We start from the raw sequence: 13711 nt of genomic DNA, 5'->3' as shown, positions 1-13711 counted from the left end.
GGTATTGATCTCCACTACAGAGGTATAAAAAGGTTAGGTGGCATACGGGTAAGATGAAGTTTGACGACCTTCTCATCTTGTGACACGCCCATGGTGTGCTATCATAGGTCGATACCAGCCTTGTCGGCGTCTCATAGTTGGCAGTGGAAAGGCACGTTTCCAACAAACGTCGACAGTGCTCCCGTGAAGACCTCTCGGATCCAGTGACGCACTCCCACTGAGCTACGCGCTCGGCAGCTCCGACTAAGAAGACTGCTGCCGTCATATAGGACTGTATGTGGTAACTACATGGCCCAGTCCCAGTCGCAGTTTTGGACAGTCTCCAGTGTTAGTCAGCCCTCGACAGTTTGCTCGTGCGTTAGTAGTGGTAGAACTACACTGCATGACGGTCATTAGCTTGTTCCTTGTAATATATGGAATTTATTACTGTTTCGTCTTTTGTATAGGTGCTTGGAGACAGCTACAACCAAGGAAAAATTTCTGTTTACTATATTCACTTGTTCAGCTATCATTTCTGATCCTGTCTAGCTTCCATATGATGACTACTACATCACTCTGCAGCCCACCTCTCGTTACTAACAGGTACAAAGTAGTACACTGTAAGTAGACTGTATAGGTTTTTTTATTGGTAACGCCACATAGCGCTCTGTATGAAAATCACTGGCTGTGCTGTGTGCAGTCTGTGGCTGGTTTGCACTGTTGTTGGCTATTGTAGTGTTGGGCAGTTGGCTGTTAACAGCGCGTAGGGTTGCGCAATTGGAGGTGAGCCGCCAGCAGTCGTGGATGTGGGAAGAGAAATGGCGGAGTTTTGAAATTTGTAAGACTGGATGTCATGAACTGCTATGTATATTATGATTTTTCAACACTATTAAGGTAAATACATTGTTTGTTCTCTGTCAAAATTTTTCATCTGCTAACTTTGCCTATCAGTAGTTAGTGCCTTCATTTGTTTGAAACTTTTATTTAGCTGGCGGTAGTGGCGCTCGCTGTATTGCAGTAGTTCGAGTAACGAAGATTTTTGGTGAGGTAAGTGATTTGTGAAAGGTATAGGTTAATGTTAGTCAGGGCCATTCTTTTGTAGGGATTTTTGAAAGTCAGATTGCGTAGCTCTAAAAATATTTTGTGTCACTTTAGTGAACGTTTGAGTACGTTAAGTTTTGCTCAGCTGTTTGAAAAGCAAATAATGTAAGAGGTTTATCAGCACAGTAATTCAGAAATTTTTCTAAGGGGACGTTTCAACACAACAAAGAGTAGCATTGATCAGAATTGTGGTGAAATCTGGTGCGATTGTGACTTTATTAAGCCAACTTATAGCTCACATGAACTTTCGAGCTGTAGACATTCTTCCACTTCTGTCGACACCTTGCAGTTTGAAGCGTCGCCAAGCCCCACAGTAACGTCTCAGTGTGCCATACTTTTCCCACCCTTTCAGAGGAAGTTGAGAGGGAACAGTTTGTTCCATCTCATTACAATTAGTTTTTTGTTGCACTATATTGAATATACTTTCAACAATTTTTTTAGTTTAAATAGGGTGTTATGTCGAGTGAAGAATTGGACTACGTGTTTATTTAATTCAATTCATAATTACATAAATGCACTTCCTTTCCCTAATCCCAATACGTTGGCTTGGGTTGATTAAGTTTGGCGTTTGTATTAAGAGTTCGTCTGCTGGTAGTGCCAAGGCAGAGATGCGGTCACCCTGTAGGTCGGTTAGTGCCAACCTAAGTGTGGGCTAAAGACAGAGATAATGCACCTGTTTGCCAGGGGGTAGTCCGGGGTTGGTAACAGGTGATGTGTTGGCAGAAGAGCCAACACCGTATAGCTAGAGGAGGCCGAAATGCACGCGTTAAAGCTCACGCAGGCTGGCGTGAGGTCTGGAAAATGACAAGGAATTATAGTAGCCAAAAATAGTACATAGCTTCTGGAATACTTAACTTTAATCCATAATTGGTGTACATCGGTCTGACGGTACAGGCTTTATAAGATAACCAGCAAAAGATAAACGGCGCCTTGCTAGGTCGTAGCAATTGACGTAGCTGAAGGCTATGCTAACTATAGTCTCGGCAAATGAGAGCGTAATTGTCAGTGTAGCTTCGCTAGCAAAGTCGGCTGTACAACTGGGGCGAGTGCTAGGACGTGTCTCTAGACCTGTCGTGTGGTGGCGCTCGGTCTGCAATCACTGACAGTGGCGACACGCGGGTCCGTCGTATACCAGCGGACCGCGGCCGATTTAAAGGCTACCACCTAGCAAGTGTGGTGTCTGGCGGTGACACCACAACAGGTCCCCCTCCCCTCCATGTAAGGGAACGGCCGTTGAGAGCCGCCATGTTGGTCACTCTTGGTGTAGCGGCTGAACTGAGCGGACGAAATCGAGGGCGATCTCCGTCCTCGCCGCCAATTTCACCGTGGAATGAGGTATTATGTTTTACACTGTTACTAATCCGCTCTTTTTCAGGACTGAAATAGTTAGCCTCACCCCGCCTAGTTAACACGTGGTCGTAACGGCTGATGAGCAATTTGGATGACAATTCAATGTGTAACCTGGTAGGAGATGGGAGTGTGACATACTTAAGGTTCTAAGCGTGTGACATTAAATTTTTCTAATTCACCTCATAAATTTTGTTCACGGTTCCTTTCACCCCCATTTGCAAGCATCACATGCTAACCCGTTTTCCCGCAAAGAGAATTTTTGTTATTCGGTCCTAGTAGTAATCTTGGGTGCGAATTTCGATCACTGTCCCAGCAGGTGGACCACAAGGACAGCAACGTAGTCCCATACACTTTCCCAGTGCTTAAGTAGAAACGAGATGCCTGTTAGTTTAAGCACCTTCAGTGCGAGACAAACTACAAGTTATTTGACTTGACTTAATTTGCTGGAGTTATTAAATTTGTAAAGTTTTGGGGAATATAGATAATAAATGTCATATTAAGTTTCTAAAGTTTCTCGGAATCTAGACAGTAAATGTCCTATAAACTTGATGTCATTGATTTAGTGGTCATTACAAACCGCAGGCCTGTGTCGAGAGCAGTGTCGTGAATTTAATGATCATTACAAACCCCAGTCCTGTGTAGAGAGCAATGTTACCTGTTATGTGCACCAAAAAATCACTCAGTTCCTCTTCAGCATGATTCGATATCACAAAGGTGTCATCCACGTATCGGTACCATTCCAAAGAGCTTTATTTGGCCGGCTGCAGCACTTGTTGTTCGAAAAATTCCAAAAACAGATTTGCAATAGCAGGGGTCAGAGGGCCACTCATAGCCACCCCATCAATTGGTTTGAAAGTTTAAGATCGATGAAAGACGCAAGACACCCCTTAGCTACCCCAGGTGTGTATAATATTCCGTGTAGCTGTGGCATGGTTTATATTGCAACAACTAAAAGGAGTGTTAATACCCGCCTAACGGAACACAAAAGGAACTGTAGATTGGGACAAATTGACAAATCAGCTGTAGCTGAACACGTTTTCAAAGACGGTGATCATGTAATAGAAATTAGTGAGACAAACGTGATAGCTGACAAATCAGCTGTAGCGGAACACGTTTTCAAAGACGGTGATCATGTAATAAAAATTAGTGAGACAAACGTGATAGCTAGGACCTCACACTATTATACCCGCATGTACAGGGTTATTACAAATGATTGAAGCGATTTCACAGCTCTACAATAACTTTATTATTTGAGGTAGTTTCACAATGCTATGCACGCACATAAAAAAACTAAAAAAGTTTTTTAGGCATTCACAAATGTTCGATATGTGCCCCTTTAGTGATTCGGCAGACATCAAGCCGATAATCAACTTCCTCCCACACTCGGTGCAGCATGTCCCGATCAATGAGTTCGAAAGCATCGTTGATGCGAGCTCGCAGTTCTGGCACGTTTCTTGGTAGAGGAGGTTTAAACACTGAAACTTTCACATAACCCCACAGAAAGAAATCGCATGGGGTTAAGTCGGGAGAGCGTGGAGGCCATGACATGAATTGCTGATCAGGATCTCCACCACGACCGATCCATCGGTTTTCCAATCTCCTGTTTAAGAAATGCCGAACATCATGATGGAAGTGCGGTGGAGCACCATCCTGTTGAAAGATTAAGTCAGCGCTGTCGATCTCCAGTTGTGGCATGAGCCAATTTTCCAGCATGTCCATATACACGTGTCCTGTAACGTTTTTTTCGCAGAAGAAAAAGGGGCCGTAAACTTTAAACCGTGAGATTGCACAAAACACGTTAACTTTTGGTGAATTGCGAATTTGCTGCACGAATGCGAGAGGATTCTCTACCGCCCAGATTCCCACATTGTGCTGTTCACTTCACCATTAAGAAAAAATGTTGCTTCATCACTGAAAACAAGTTTCGCACTGAACGCATCCTCTTCCATGAGCTGTTGGAACCGCGCCGAAAATTCAAAGCCTTTGACTTTGTGATCGGGTGTCAGGGCTTGTAGCAATTGTAAACGGTAAGGCTTCTGCTTTAGCCTTTTCCGTAAGATTTTCCAAACCGTCGGCGTTGGTACGTTTAGCTCCCTTCTTGCTTTATTCGTCGACTTCCGCGGGCTACGCGTGAAACTTTCCCTCACGCGTTCAACCGTTTCTTCGCTCACTGCAGGCCGACCCGTTGATTTCCCCTTACAGAGGCATCCAGAAGGTTTAAACTGCGCATACCATCGCCGAATGGAGTTAGCAGTTGGTGGATCTTTGTTGAACTTCGTCCTGAAGTGTCGTTGCACTGTTATGACTGACTGATGTGAGTGCATTTCAAGCACGACATACGCTTTCTCGGCTTCTGTCGCCATTTTGTCTCACTGCGCTCTCGAGCGCTCTGGCGGCAGAAACCTGAAGTGCGGCTTCAGCCGAACAAAACTTTATGAGTTTTTCTACGTATCTGTAGTGTGTCGTGACCATATGTCAATGATTGGAGCTACAGTGAATTTATGAAATCGCTTCAATCATTTGTAATAGCCCTGTGTAGAGAAGCTATAGAGATCTACAAACACGAAAAAAAAAAATTAATAATAAAGAAGAATGATTAAAACTAATCAAGATATGGCGGGCGACTCTGTACCAACGAAGTGACTATCGATTACCTATAATCAAGAGATATGGCACTAGCCAGAGATAGTTTCAAAGTCGAAAGCACGTGACGAGTGGTGGCGCCATCCTATGTAAGCGGGACCTCCAGCGCCTAGCAGCCAGTCGCCGACTCACCTCAGAAGATGTTGTCCGCAGTAGGCAACGAAACGTGAGGAAGGAGAAGAAGTTTTATATACGGACCACGGCAATTCAGCCCGGAAGTTTTAATTAAAGAAGGAACCTTTCACAGCTTGTAAGCAGCTTCGAGCCGAATTTCAAACTTCAAGGTCTGTGTGGTTACGATTTACAGGAGTGTAAAAAAGTGATCCTTTAATTTCGTTGCGCAGTGCGACAGAGAGCTTCCAGCCTGTGTGATCGGAAAGCTTTCGGGGCCTTCCCAATGCTTAAACGTCGGCGTCACAGTGCGAGATGGACGCGGGCCTCTGCCGGTAGCGGGTCGCCGTTTTTCTGGCCGCTAGGCGGCCGGCTGTGCCTCTCTGGTCGAACAGGGGTCCGCGCCGTCCCACGCCGCCCGGCATCCATCCCGGTAGCCGAGCATTATCCGGCCGGCGATAAAGCGCCGGCTCCACGGCGAATAATTAATTAGGAGCAGCTAATTGCCGCGCGGCTTCCTGTATCGGCAGCCAGCGCCTCCCCCGCTGCGACTGCCGCGCCCGCCGACGCCTCCTAATTAATTCAGAGGCGCGCGACGCACCACTTCACCGCCGCACAGATCCCCCCCATCAATCGCAGAGAGCAGGGCGCGGCCGACGTGCGAAGCCCTCAGCGGCTGGCGGATGGCGGCTGGCGGCGGCGGGCTTAGTCGCGACGGGTGACGTGGCGGGGGTGGGGCGCGCGATGGCTGCAGCGTGCCGCCTCTTGTTAATCTCGAGACAAAAACACTCTGACGCCCACGACAAGTGGCTTGTTCAAGAGTGGCACTGACACTTTTTTTCTGCAATAAACAAAAATCATTGATCGACTGACGAAGCTTTACAATCGGATTCCATATATGAGCTCACAGAGCATTGTTCACCGTAGTTACAATCTCAAGATAGATTTTAACTTAAGGGGCTCCGGAAAAACTCAAAATCATGAAAAGTTCAATTTCTACTTTTTTGCGTTTTCTGAATCTGCAGACTATTACCTTTTAATAGATATATAATTTATTCAATTCCGAAGACTACAACTATTTTTAAATTTTTTTTGAAATGTGTTCTACGTGGGCGTGACCCACTGTGGCGCTGTTAAACTGCTGTCAAATGGTGTTATTATTAACGTCCGTGTTTATCAGGTACATTTTAGTGATGTGAGATAAAGTATGTGTTGTGGCTAACCTGTGATGGTTCAATATATATCGCTTGTGTGATTGTCGATTGTTTCATGTTTATTTACTCTGTCGTTATCTCGAAAATATTCGTAATTAATTCTGTTTCTTGAGTCTCTGTTTTGTTGAAGTATAATAATGAGTAAAAGTAAAGTTATTAGAAATACTCTGAAGGCTTTTAAGAAAAGGAGAAATGTTGGAAATCCAAAGGTATGTGTTATTACTGTAAATAATAACATTCTAACATGGTACGAGCGATGCTTGCTTTAGACAAGGAACGCCTTCGGGCTGCAGACAGGGCTGTAAAGAGTCTAGAAATACAAGCAAGAGTAAACAGGAGGAGGAACAAGAGGAAGCTGGAGGAGGAGTTTGCAGAGGATGAAGATAATCCATCCTATGGACCTGGAATGCACTAAAAAGTTAATCCAATCTTTGTCGCTCGATTCCCAAAACTTTTATTTTCTCATACTAATTACATGTTTTCTAAGGATCTTCCAAACATATTTGTTTCAAACTTTCATTAAATGTTACACAGTACCTTCTGCATAATTTAACACAGCCTTTTTCCAAAAAACTGTATATTTTTGAATATAAAAATAAAAAATTGCAAAAAAATGTTGTGAATTTTCATTACAATTGAAAAAAAAATCATCTTTAATAACTGAACTAAAATTTTGTAAAATCCCTGTGTTAAGTTGTAGCCCATATTCCAATAAATAATCTGTAAAAAGTTAAACTTCCTACCTCAAATACTTTGTGAGGAAAGATGTAATTTATAAGCGTTATTTTAACATTGCAAGTATAAGGTGTTCCGGAGCCCCTTAATTCATTCTTTAAAGCTTGAAGGCAAAGCAAGGTAGCTGAAGGTTTCAATTAATTATCATTCATTCTACAGAAGCTTATGGTCATCAATGGCACGTGTTCTTTCGAGAACAGTTACTATCTTCATATACAGGGTGTTACAAAAAGGTACGGCTAAATATTCACGAAACATTCCTCACACACAAAGAAAGAAAATATGTTATGTGGACATGTGTCCGGAAACGCTTACTTTCCATGTTAGAGCTCATTTTATTACTTCTCTTCAAATCACATTAATCATGGAATGGAAACACACAGCAACAGAACGTACCAGCGTGACTTCAGACACTTTGTTACAGGAAATGTTCAAAATGTCCTCCGTTAGCGAGGATACATGCATCCACCCTCGGTCGCATGGAATCCCTGATGCGCTGATGCCCTGGAGAATGGCGTATTGTATCACAGCCGTCCACAATACGAGCACAAAGAGTCTCTACATTTGGTACCGGGGTTGCGTAGACAAGAGCTTTCAAATGCACCCATGAATGAAAGTCCAGAGGGTTGAGGCCAGGAGAGCGTGGAGGCCATGGAATTGGTCCGCCTCTACCAATCAATCGGTCACCGAGTCTGTTGTTGAGAAGCGTGCGAACACTTCGGCTGAAATGTACAGGAGCTCCATCGTGCATGAACCATATGTTGTGTCGTACTTGTAAAGGCACATGTTCTAGCAGCACAGGTAGAGTATCCCGTATGAAATCATGAGAACGTGCTCCATTGAGCGTAGGTGGAAGAACATGGGGCCCAATCAAGACATAACCAACAATGCCTGCCCAAACGTTCACAGAGAATCTGTGTTGATGACGTGATTACACAATTGCGTGCGGATTCTCGTCAGCCCACACATGCTGATTGTGAAAATTTACAATTTGATCACGTCGGAATGAAGCCTCGTCCGTAAAGAGAACATTTGCACTGAAATGAGGACTGACACATTGTTGGATGAACCATTCGCAGAAGTGTACCCGTGGAGGCCAATCATCTGCTGATAGTGCCTGCACACGCTGTACATGGTACGGAAACAACTGGTTCTCCCGTAGCACTCTCCATTCAGTGACGTGATCAACGTTACCTTGTACAGCAGCAACTTATCTGACGCTGACATTAGGGTTATCGTCAACTGCACGAAGAATTGCCTCGTCCATTGCAGGTGTCCTCGTCGTTCTAGATCTTCCCCAGTCGCGAGTCATAGACTGGAATGTTCCGTGCTCCCTAAGACGCCGATAAATTGCGTCTTCCTGTCGGGACACCTTCGTTCTGGAAATCTGTCTCGATACAAACGTACCGCGCCACGGCTATTGCCCCGTGCTAATCCATACATCAAATGGGCATCTGCCAACTCCGCATTTGTAAACATTGCACTGACTGCAAAATCACGTTCGTGATGAACACTAACCTGTTGATGCCACGTACTGATGTGCTTGATGCTAGTACTGTAGAGGAATGAGTCGCATGTCAACACAAGCACCGAAGTCAACATTACCTTCCTTCAATTTGGCCGACTGGCGGTGAATGGTGAATCGAGGAAGTACAATACGTACTGACGAAACTAAAATGAGCTCTAACATGGAAACAAAGCGTTTCCGGACACATGTCCACATAACATCTTCTCTTTATTTGTATGTGAGGAATGTTTCCTGAAAGTTTGGCCGTACCTTTTTGTAACACCCCATATATGGTTAAAGGCTACCCAGCCATTGACCTTCGTCTGTACGAATGCGCAAAGGTTGCCCGAACTCTTACGGGAATCGTCACCTTAGTGTGCGCGAGTAATGAGTGGATGGGCAAATATCTATTAGGTACATTACGTATGCAGATTGCGGACAGTTGGTAATGTGGGTGTCACGGGGAGCGTGCAAGGGATAAGTCCCTGCAGGCGCGCTGTTCATCTGTGTCTTCGGTGGCTCAGATGGACAGAGCGTCCACCATGTAAGCAGGGGATCCGGGGGTCGGGTCCTGGTCGGGGCACACGTTTTCAGCTGTCCCCATTGAGGTATATCAACAATACCTGTTGGCAGCTGAGTTTTTCAGTTAATTATCGTTCACTGATTTTTCTTCTCGCCTCTCACTGAGTACGTGAAGGTATGGTCCTAATGGCTACTTGAAACTGAAGTGCTGACAACCTATGAGCAGTGGGGAAACACCTCCATGACTGGCACTGGCTCTGATGCAGACTTTACACGGCAGACGGTAGTGGACTGCCAGGAGTGCCTAGTTCGAATGCCGCATTCCTTCTGAAAACATTGTTTGCTGTACGACTAGGCATGAACTCTCTAAAAATACAACCCCAGAAGAATGATAATGAGGACAAAACCTCAGTGTCGCCAGAGACCATACGATGTCACTTGTTCAGGAAGCGCTCTGCCACAGATGATTCGCCAGGAACGCCCAGGAATGTATGTCGATGGTGTTCAGCACAGCGCTTTTACACGGTGCACTGGACTCGCATTCGGGAGGACGACGGTTCAATCCCGTCTCCGGCCATCCTGATTTAGGTTTTCCGTGATTTCCCTAAATCGCTTCAGGCAAATGCCGGGATGGTTCCTTTGAAAGGGCACGGCCGATTTCCTTCCCCATCCTTCCCTCACCCGAGCTTGCGCTCCGTCTCTAATGACCTCGTTGTCGACGGGACGTTAAACACTAATCTCCTCTCCTCCTCTTACACGGTGCGACATGTCTGCCAAATAAAAGACTATTACTTGGCGAGTCATCTTACATATGGAGCATCCTGTAAAACCAAGATCGTCTTTGATGTCATGTAACAGGTTCCTCAGTTCCGTGGTGGACGAAAAGTGCATTTAATGTCGTATTTCTTTGGGGTCCTTTCCAATCTTGCGGAAATACCACCAAACTACGACTCGAAGGCCGTTTCTCCACCCTATTGGGTGGCGGTGCCATCTTTTACGAGAGCCTGAAAACTATTCCTGTGGTCAGCGAGAAAGCTATGGAAAACACGCTGAGAATAGTTTCCAGTTAGCAAGTACACATTCCTGTCCAGCCCACTGAAAGAAATATTTCTATTCTCTGTTTATTCAGCAGGATCATGAACTATGATTATAAAAATATTTTGAACTCTAATTGATAGAAATATTTGGTCAACTTTCACACGCACAACATGATAATATTATAATAAATCTGATGTCTCTATCATAAACAGCACCATAAGCAGTTCAGAGGCGACCTCTAAGGTAAGTTCCCAATAAATGGTCTTTCGCCCTGACTCCTAGGATAAGTTAACTGCTCGGCACGGAAGTGGAAAATAATCTGACCACTTGCGACGCTGATTTGCCACCATTACGGGTGGCACACTAACAGTTACCACCGCAAAATCTATGCGGTCCAGGACGGTGTACAGTCCCCGCGAGTTCACTTCCTATTCGCACCGAAAACTTGAGCTTAATTGCAGTCACCCGAGGCAGAGGGTAAGCTGGCGTTTGACTGACGCGGACCGTGTGGTAGCTGGATGCGAAGTGAAGTGAAGTCACTGCCTTTCAGGTCGTATTTATTATATTCGGGTGCTGCGGAAGGCCAAGAGAACACCTGCTGTCATCCGCTATCCGGTAATAGCATCTAAATGGCTGCTTTCTCAGGCACATAATGTTTTATAATAGTGCTGGGTATTAATTTAGAATTTTCATAATTTTTCTATGAATGGAATCAAGTTGGCTATGAACACATAAAAAGATTTACCTCGACTGCAGTTAAACTTTTCCGTCTAGAATTTTTAGAACGGAACTAACAGGAGAATATGACGTCTGAATAACTACTTTAAGAGACCTTGTATTGATTGTTATTTACATCAGTCTTGAAACTTGTTATAGCTCTATTATTTAAAGAATTACATCAGGCACTGTAATCAAAACCTTCTGTGATTAATATGACTGATACTTAATCTACTACAAATAAGGACATTTTGTTCCAAATTTATTTCTCAGTTAACTGCTCGAAAACTATTAGAGGTAGTTTAATGTGGTCACATACTTCAGGTATTCATGTCAAACTGATGCTTCATATGAATTTTCGTGTTTCTAAGTCTAATATTTAGCGTCTTCAATTTTTCTTAAAACGTGGATTTTGACCAAAATATTGCTCTAATCAAGTTGAAACTTCTAATAGTTGATTTTGACGTACATTTGTACATTCTGAGTATTTTTTTTGATTTCTTGCTTTATTATTTAGCACCACTTGTTTTCTATTTAAAAAGATGTATTTAGGAAAAGATATTCATCTGATCACTCTGAGATATCACAATTTAAACATTAGTATCTGAAGCATATGTTGACAAAATTTGGAGAAGCCTCTTTATTTTTTAATTTCATCCTTTGATTATGGTGTAATGCTTGAGCGCTACGCACAGACGCGTTAAGGTGACGTGGCGCTACTAGCAGTGAACTGGGGAAAGTCCCGGCGCTCTTGTTCGTCTCTGCATCTCTCAAATGATACATCGCTTGTGTCGCCACAACCCGAAGATGTCGACGAAATATTCTGGGACTTGCGCATTGTTATCTGGTACCAAATCCAGTAAGCCTGTTTGCTACAAATCCGTCGTGAAGGCCTGAAAAGCAACATATCATTTATATGGTAAGCATTCTTAGTTTATTTTTATATGTATATACATATGCAAAAAAAAATTGAATCAGTCGTTTATCGGTGAGGGAGCTGCGTTTTGTTTCGAGAATACGAAACCGCAAATCTGAGGTGCTTCCGTTTTGATAAATCTAAAATTGTATGCTCAAAGGCCGAGACTCGTAAATTGGAGGTGCGTTTACAAAATAATGAAGGACAAGACTTCATACTGCCGTTGCGCTCTGAGGGACATGGGAATCTTAAAAGAAGCAGAGCTGCTGAATTCTCTGACACTGGGAGGTTTCCTGTGAATTGCGTCAGACAAGTTCTACCGTTTCTTCCAAAGAAATTCCGTATTGGCTGTATCAATTATTTTTATTAAATCTGCGAGCGGTTAAGCACCACTTATCGGTACATCCTCAGGCAATATACGCTACTTATAACATGATAACGTTGAACATAGCACCGATAAGTGGTGCGAAACCGGTCGCAGATTTAATGAAAATCATTGATACAGCCAGTGCGGAATTTTCTTTGGAAAAATGTGGAGATTTGGCTGTGATTGACCGCTCTACAAAAGAACATGTTAAGTTCTACTGTATTTGGTCAGTTGTAGAAAATTAAAAGCCCAAGTTCATGCCAAATAATGGGAATGCAGAATTTTTTAACTTTCAATGATTAATCAGACCGTTTTAGCAGATAGTGCGATGTGGTTTTCAAGAAAAGGAAGAGAGAAATCAAATCTGTGCTAAAGGTATGTACAACGAGTACATTAAAGATCTGGCAAGTTTTTTAAGTCTGACCCATGGAAGGGACGTTGTTCTGTTTAGCTTGTTACCTGGCAATCTGTTAGTGGGGAAGATGGGATCTCAACTGATAACGGATGGAAAGTATTAACAGTTCAAGCAGTTGGCTTATATATATAGTGTGGGTGAGAGCTTACACTTTTTTACAGTAGTTCCTCTGCGAGAAGTGACAAAATAAAAAGAAGTGCGATGTTATAACGCGGACAGCCAGTGTTCAAACCAATCTTCCTCCTGCGTTCTTACAATTTTAAAACGACACACAGTAGGAAACAACGTTAAGGTGAGAGCTTCCATGCCCTCTTTTGCATGTCTCCTCTCATTTTCATCGTTTTCATCAATGTCATTGCACGGTAGTAACAGACCGAATAAGGTTATAGTAATGGTAGTATTTGTACTGAGAGGTCAATAAGTATTTTTCACTTGCTTCCAATGTTGTTTTACTTACCTGGGTGGCCTGTGCGAGGCAAGCATCGGAGGACGCGGCACACAGCATTTCCGGTTGGAGGCTGCACTTCCCTCAATTCTGTGGGGTTCGTACAATAGGATTAAGCGCCTGGCCGAACGACTGACGTCGGTCGAGTTTCGCCTATTGTATGCAGGGCGAAACGACCTGCAAGACGTCTGAGTGTCGCTGCAGTTTGTGTGTTTACCGTTCTGGCACGTCCGGAACGATGATTCCTGGCACAGACTCACTGCATTGTCCTCTTGATTCGTGGACTGTGCCCTGCTGAGTGCGACTGTCTGGCACCGAATGGCCGGTGGTCTAGGCAGGTTGTTTTCGTAGCCGGTCAAACGGCAAGTTCAGTGCCCTCAGCTGAATAGCAGAGGCATGATTGGTCAACTTAAACTGAGGCTAGTTGACGTCATAAAGCCCTGCTCGAAATTGGAGGGAGCGCTCGCTATTGGCGCGAATGATGCTCTGAGACAGTGTGAAGGAATTTTGGAATCAGAACTGAATGCTGTTTTGCAGTTTTCGAGGAGAGTAGGGAGTAGAGCAATGTTGGCTTCGCTCTTGTATTGCGCAGACAGGGCATTCGGATCTGATCTTCCTCGGAGTTGGACGGTCATGCGACTTGGTCCCCCT

Source organism: Schistocerca cancellata, chromosome 5, assembly GCF_023864275.1.
Source record: "Schistocerca cancellata isolate TAMUIC-IGC-003103 chromosome 5, iqSchCanc2.1, whole genome shotgun sequence".
NCBI classification, from domain to species: Eukaryota; Metazoa; Arthropoda; class Insecta; order Orthoptera; family Acrididae; genus Schistocerca; species Schistocerca cancellata.
This window is presented reverse-complemented; position numbering follows the sequence as displayed.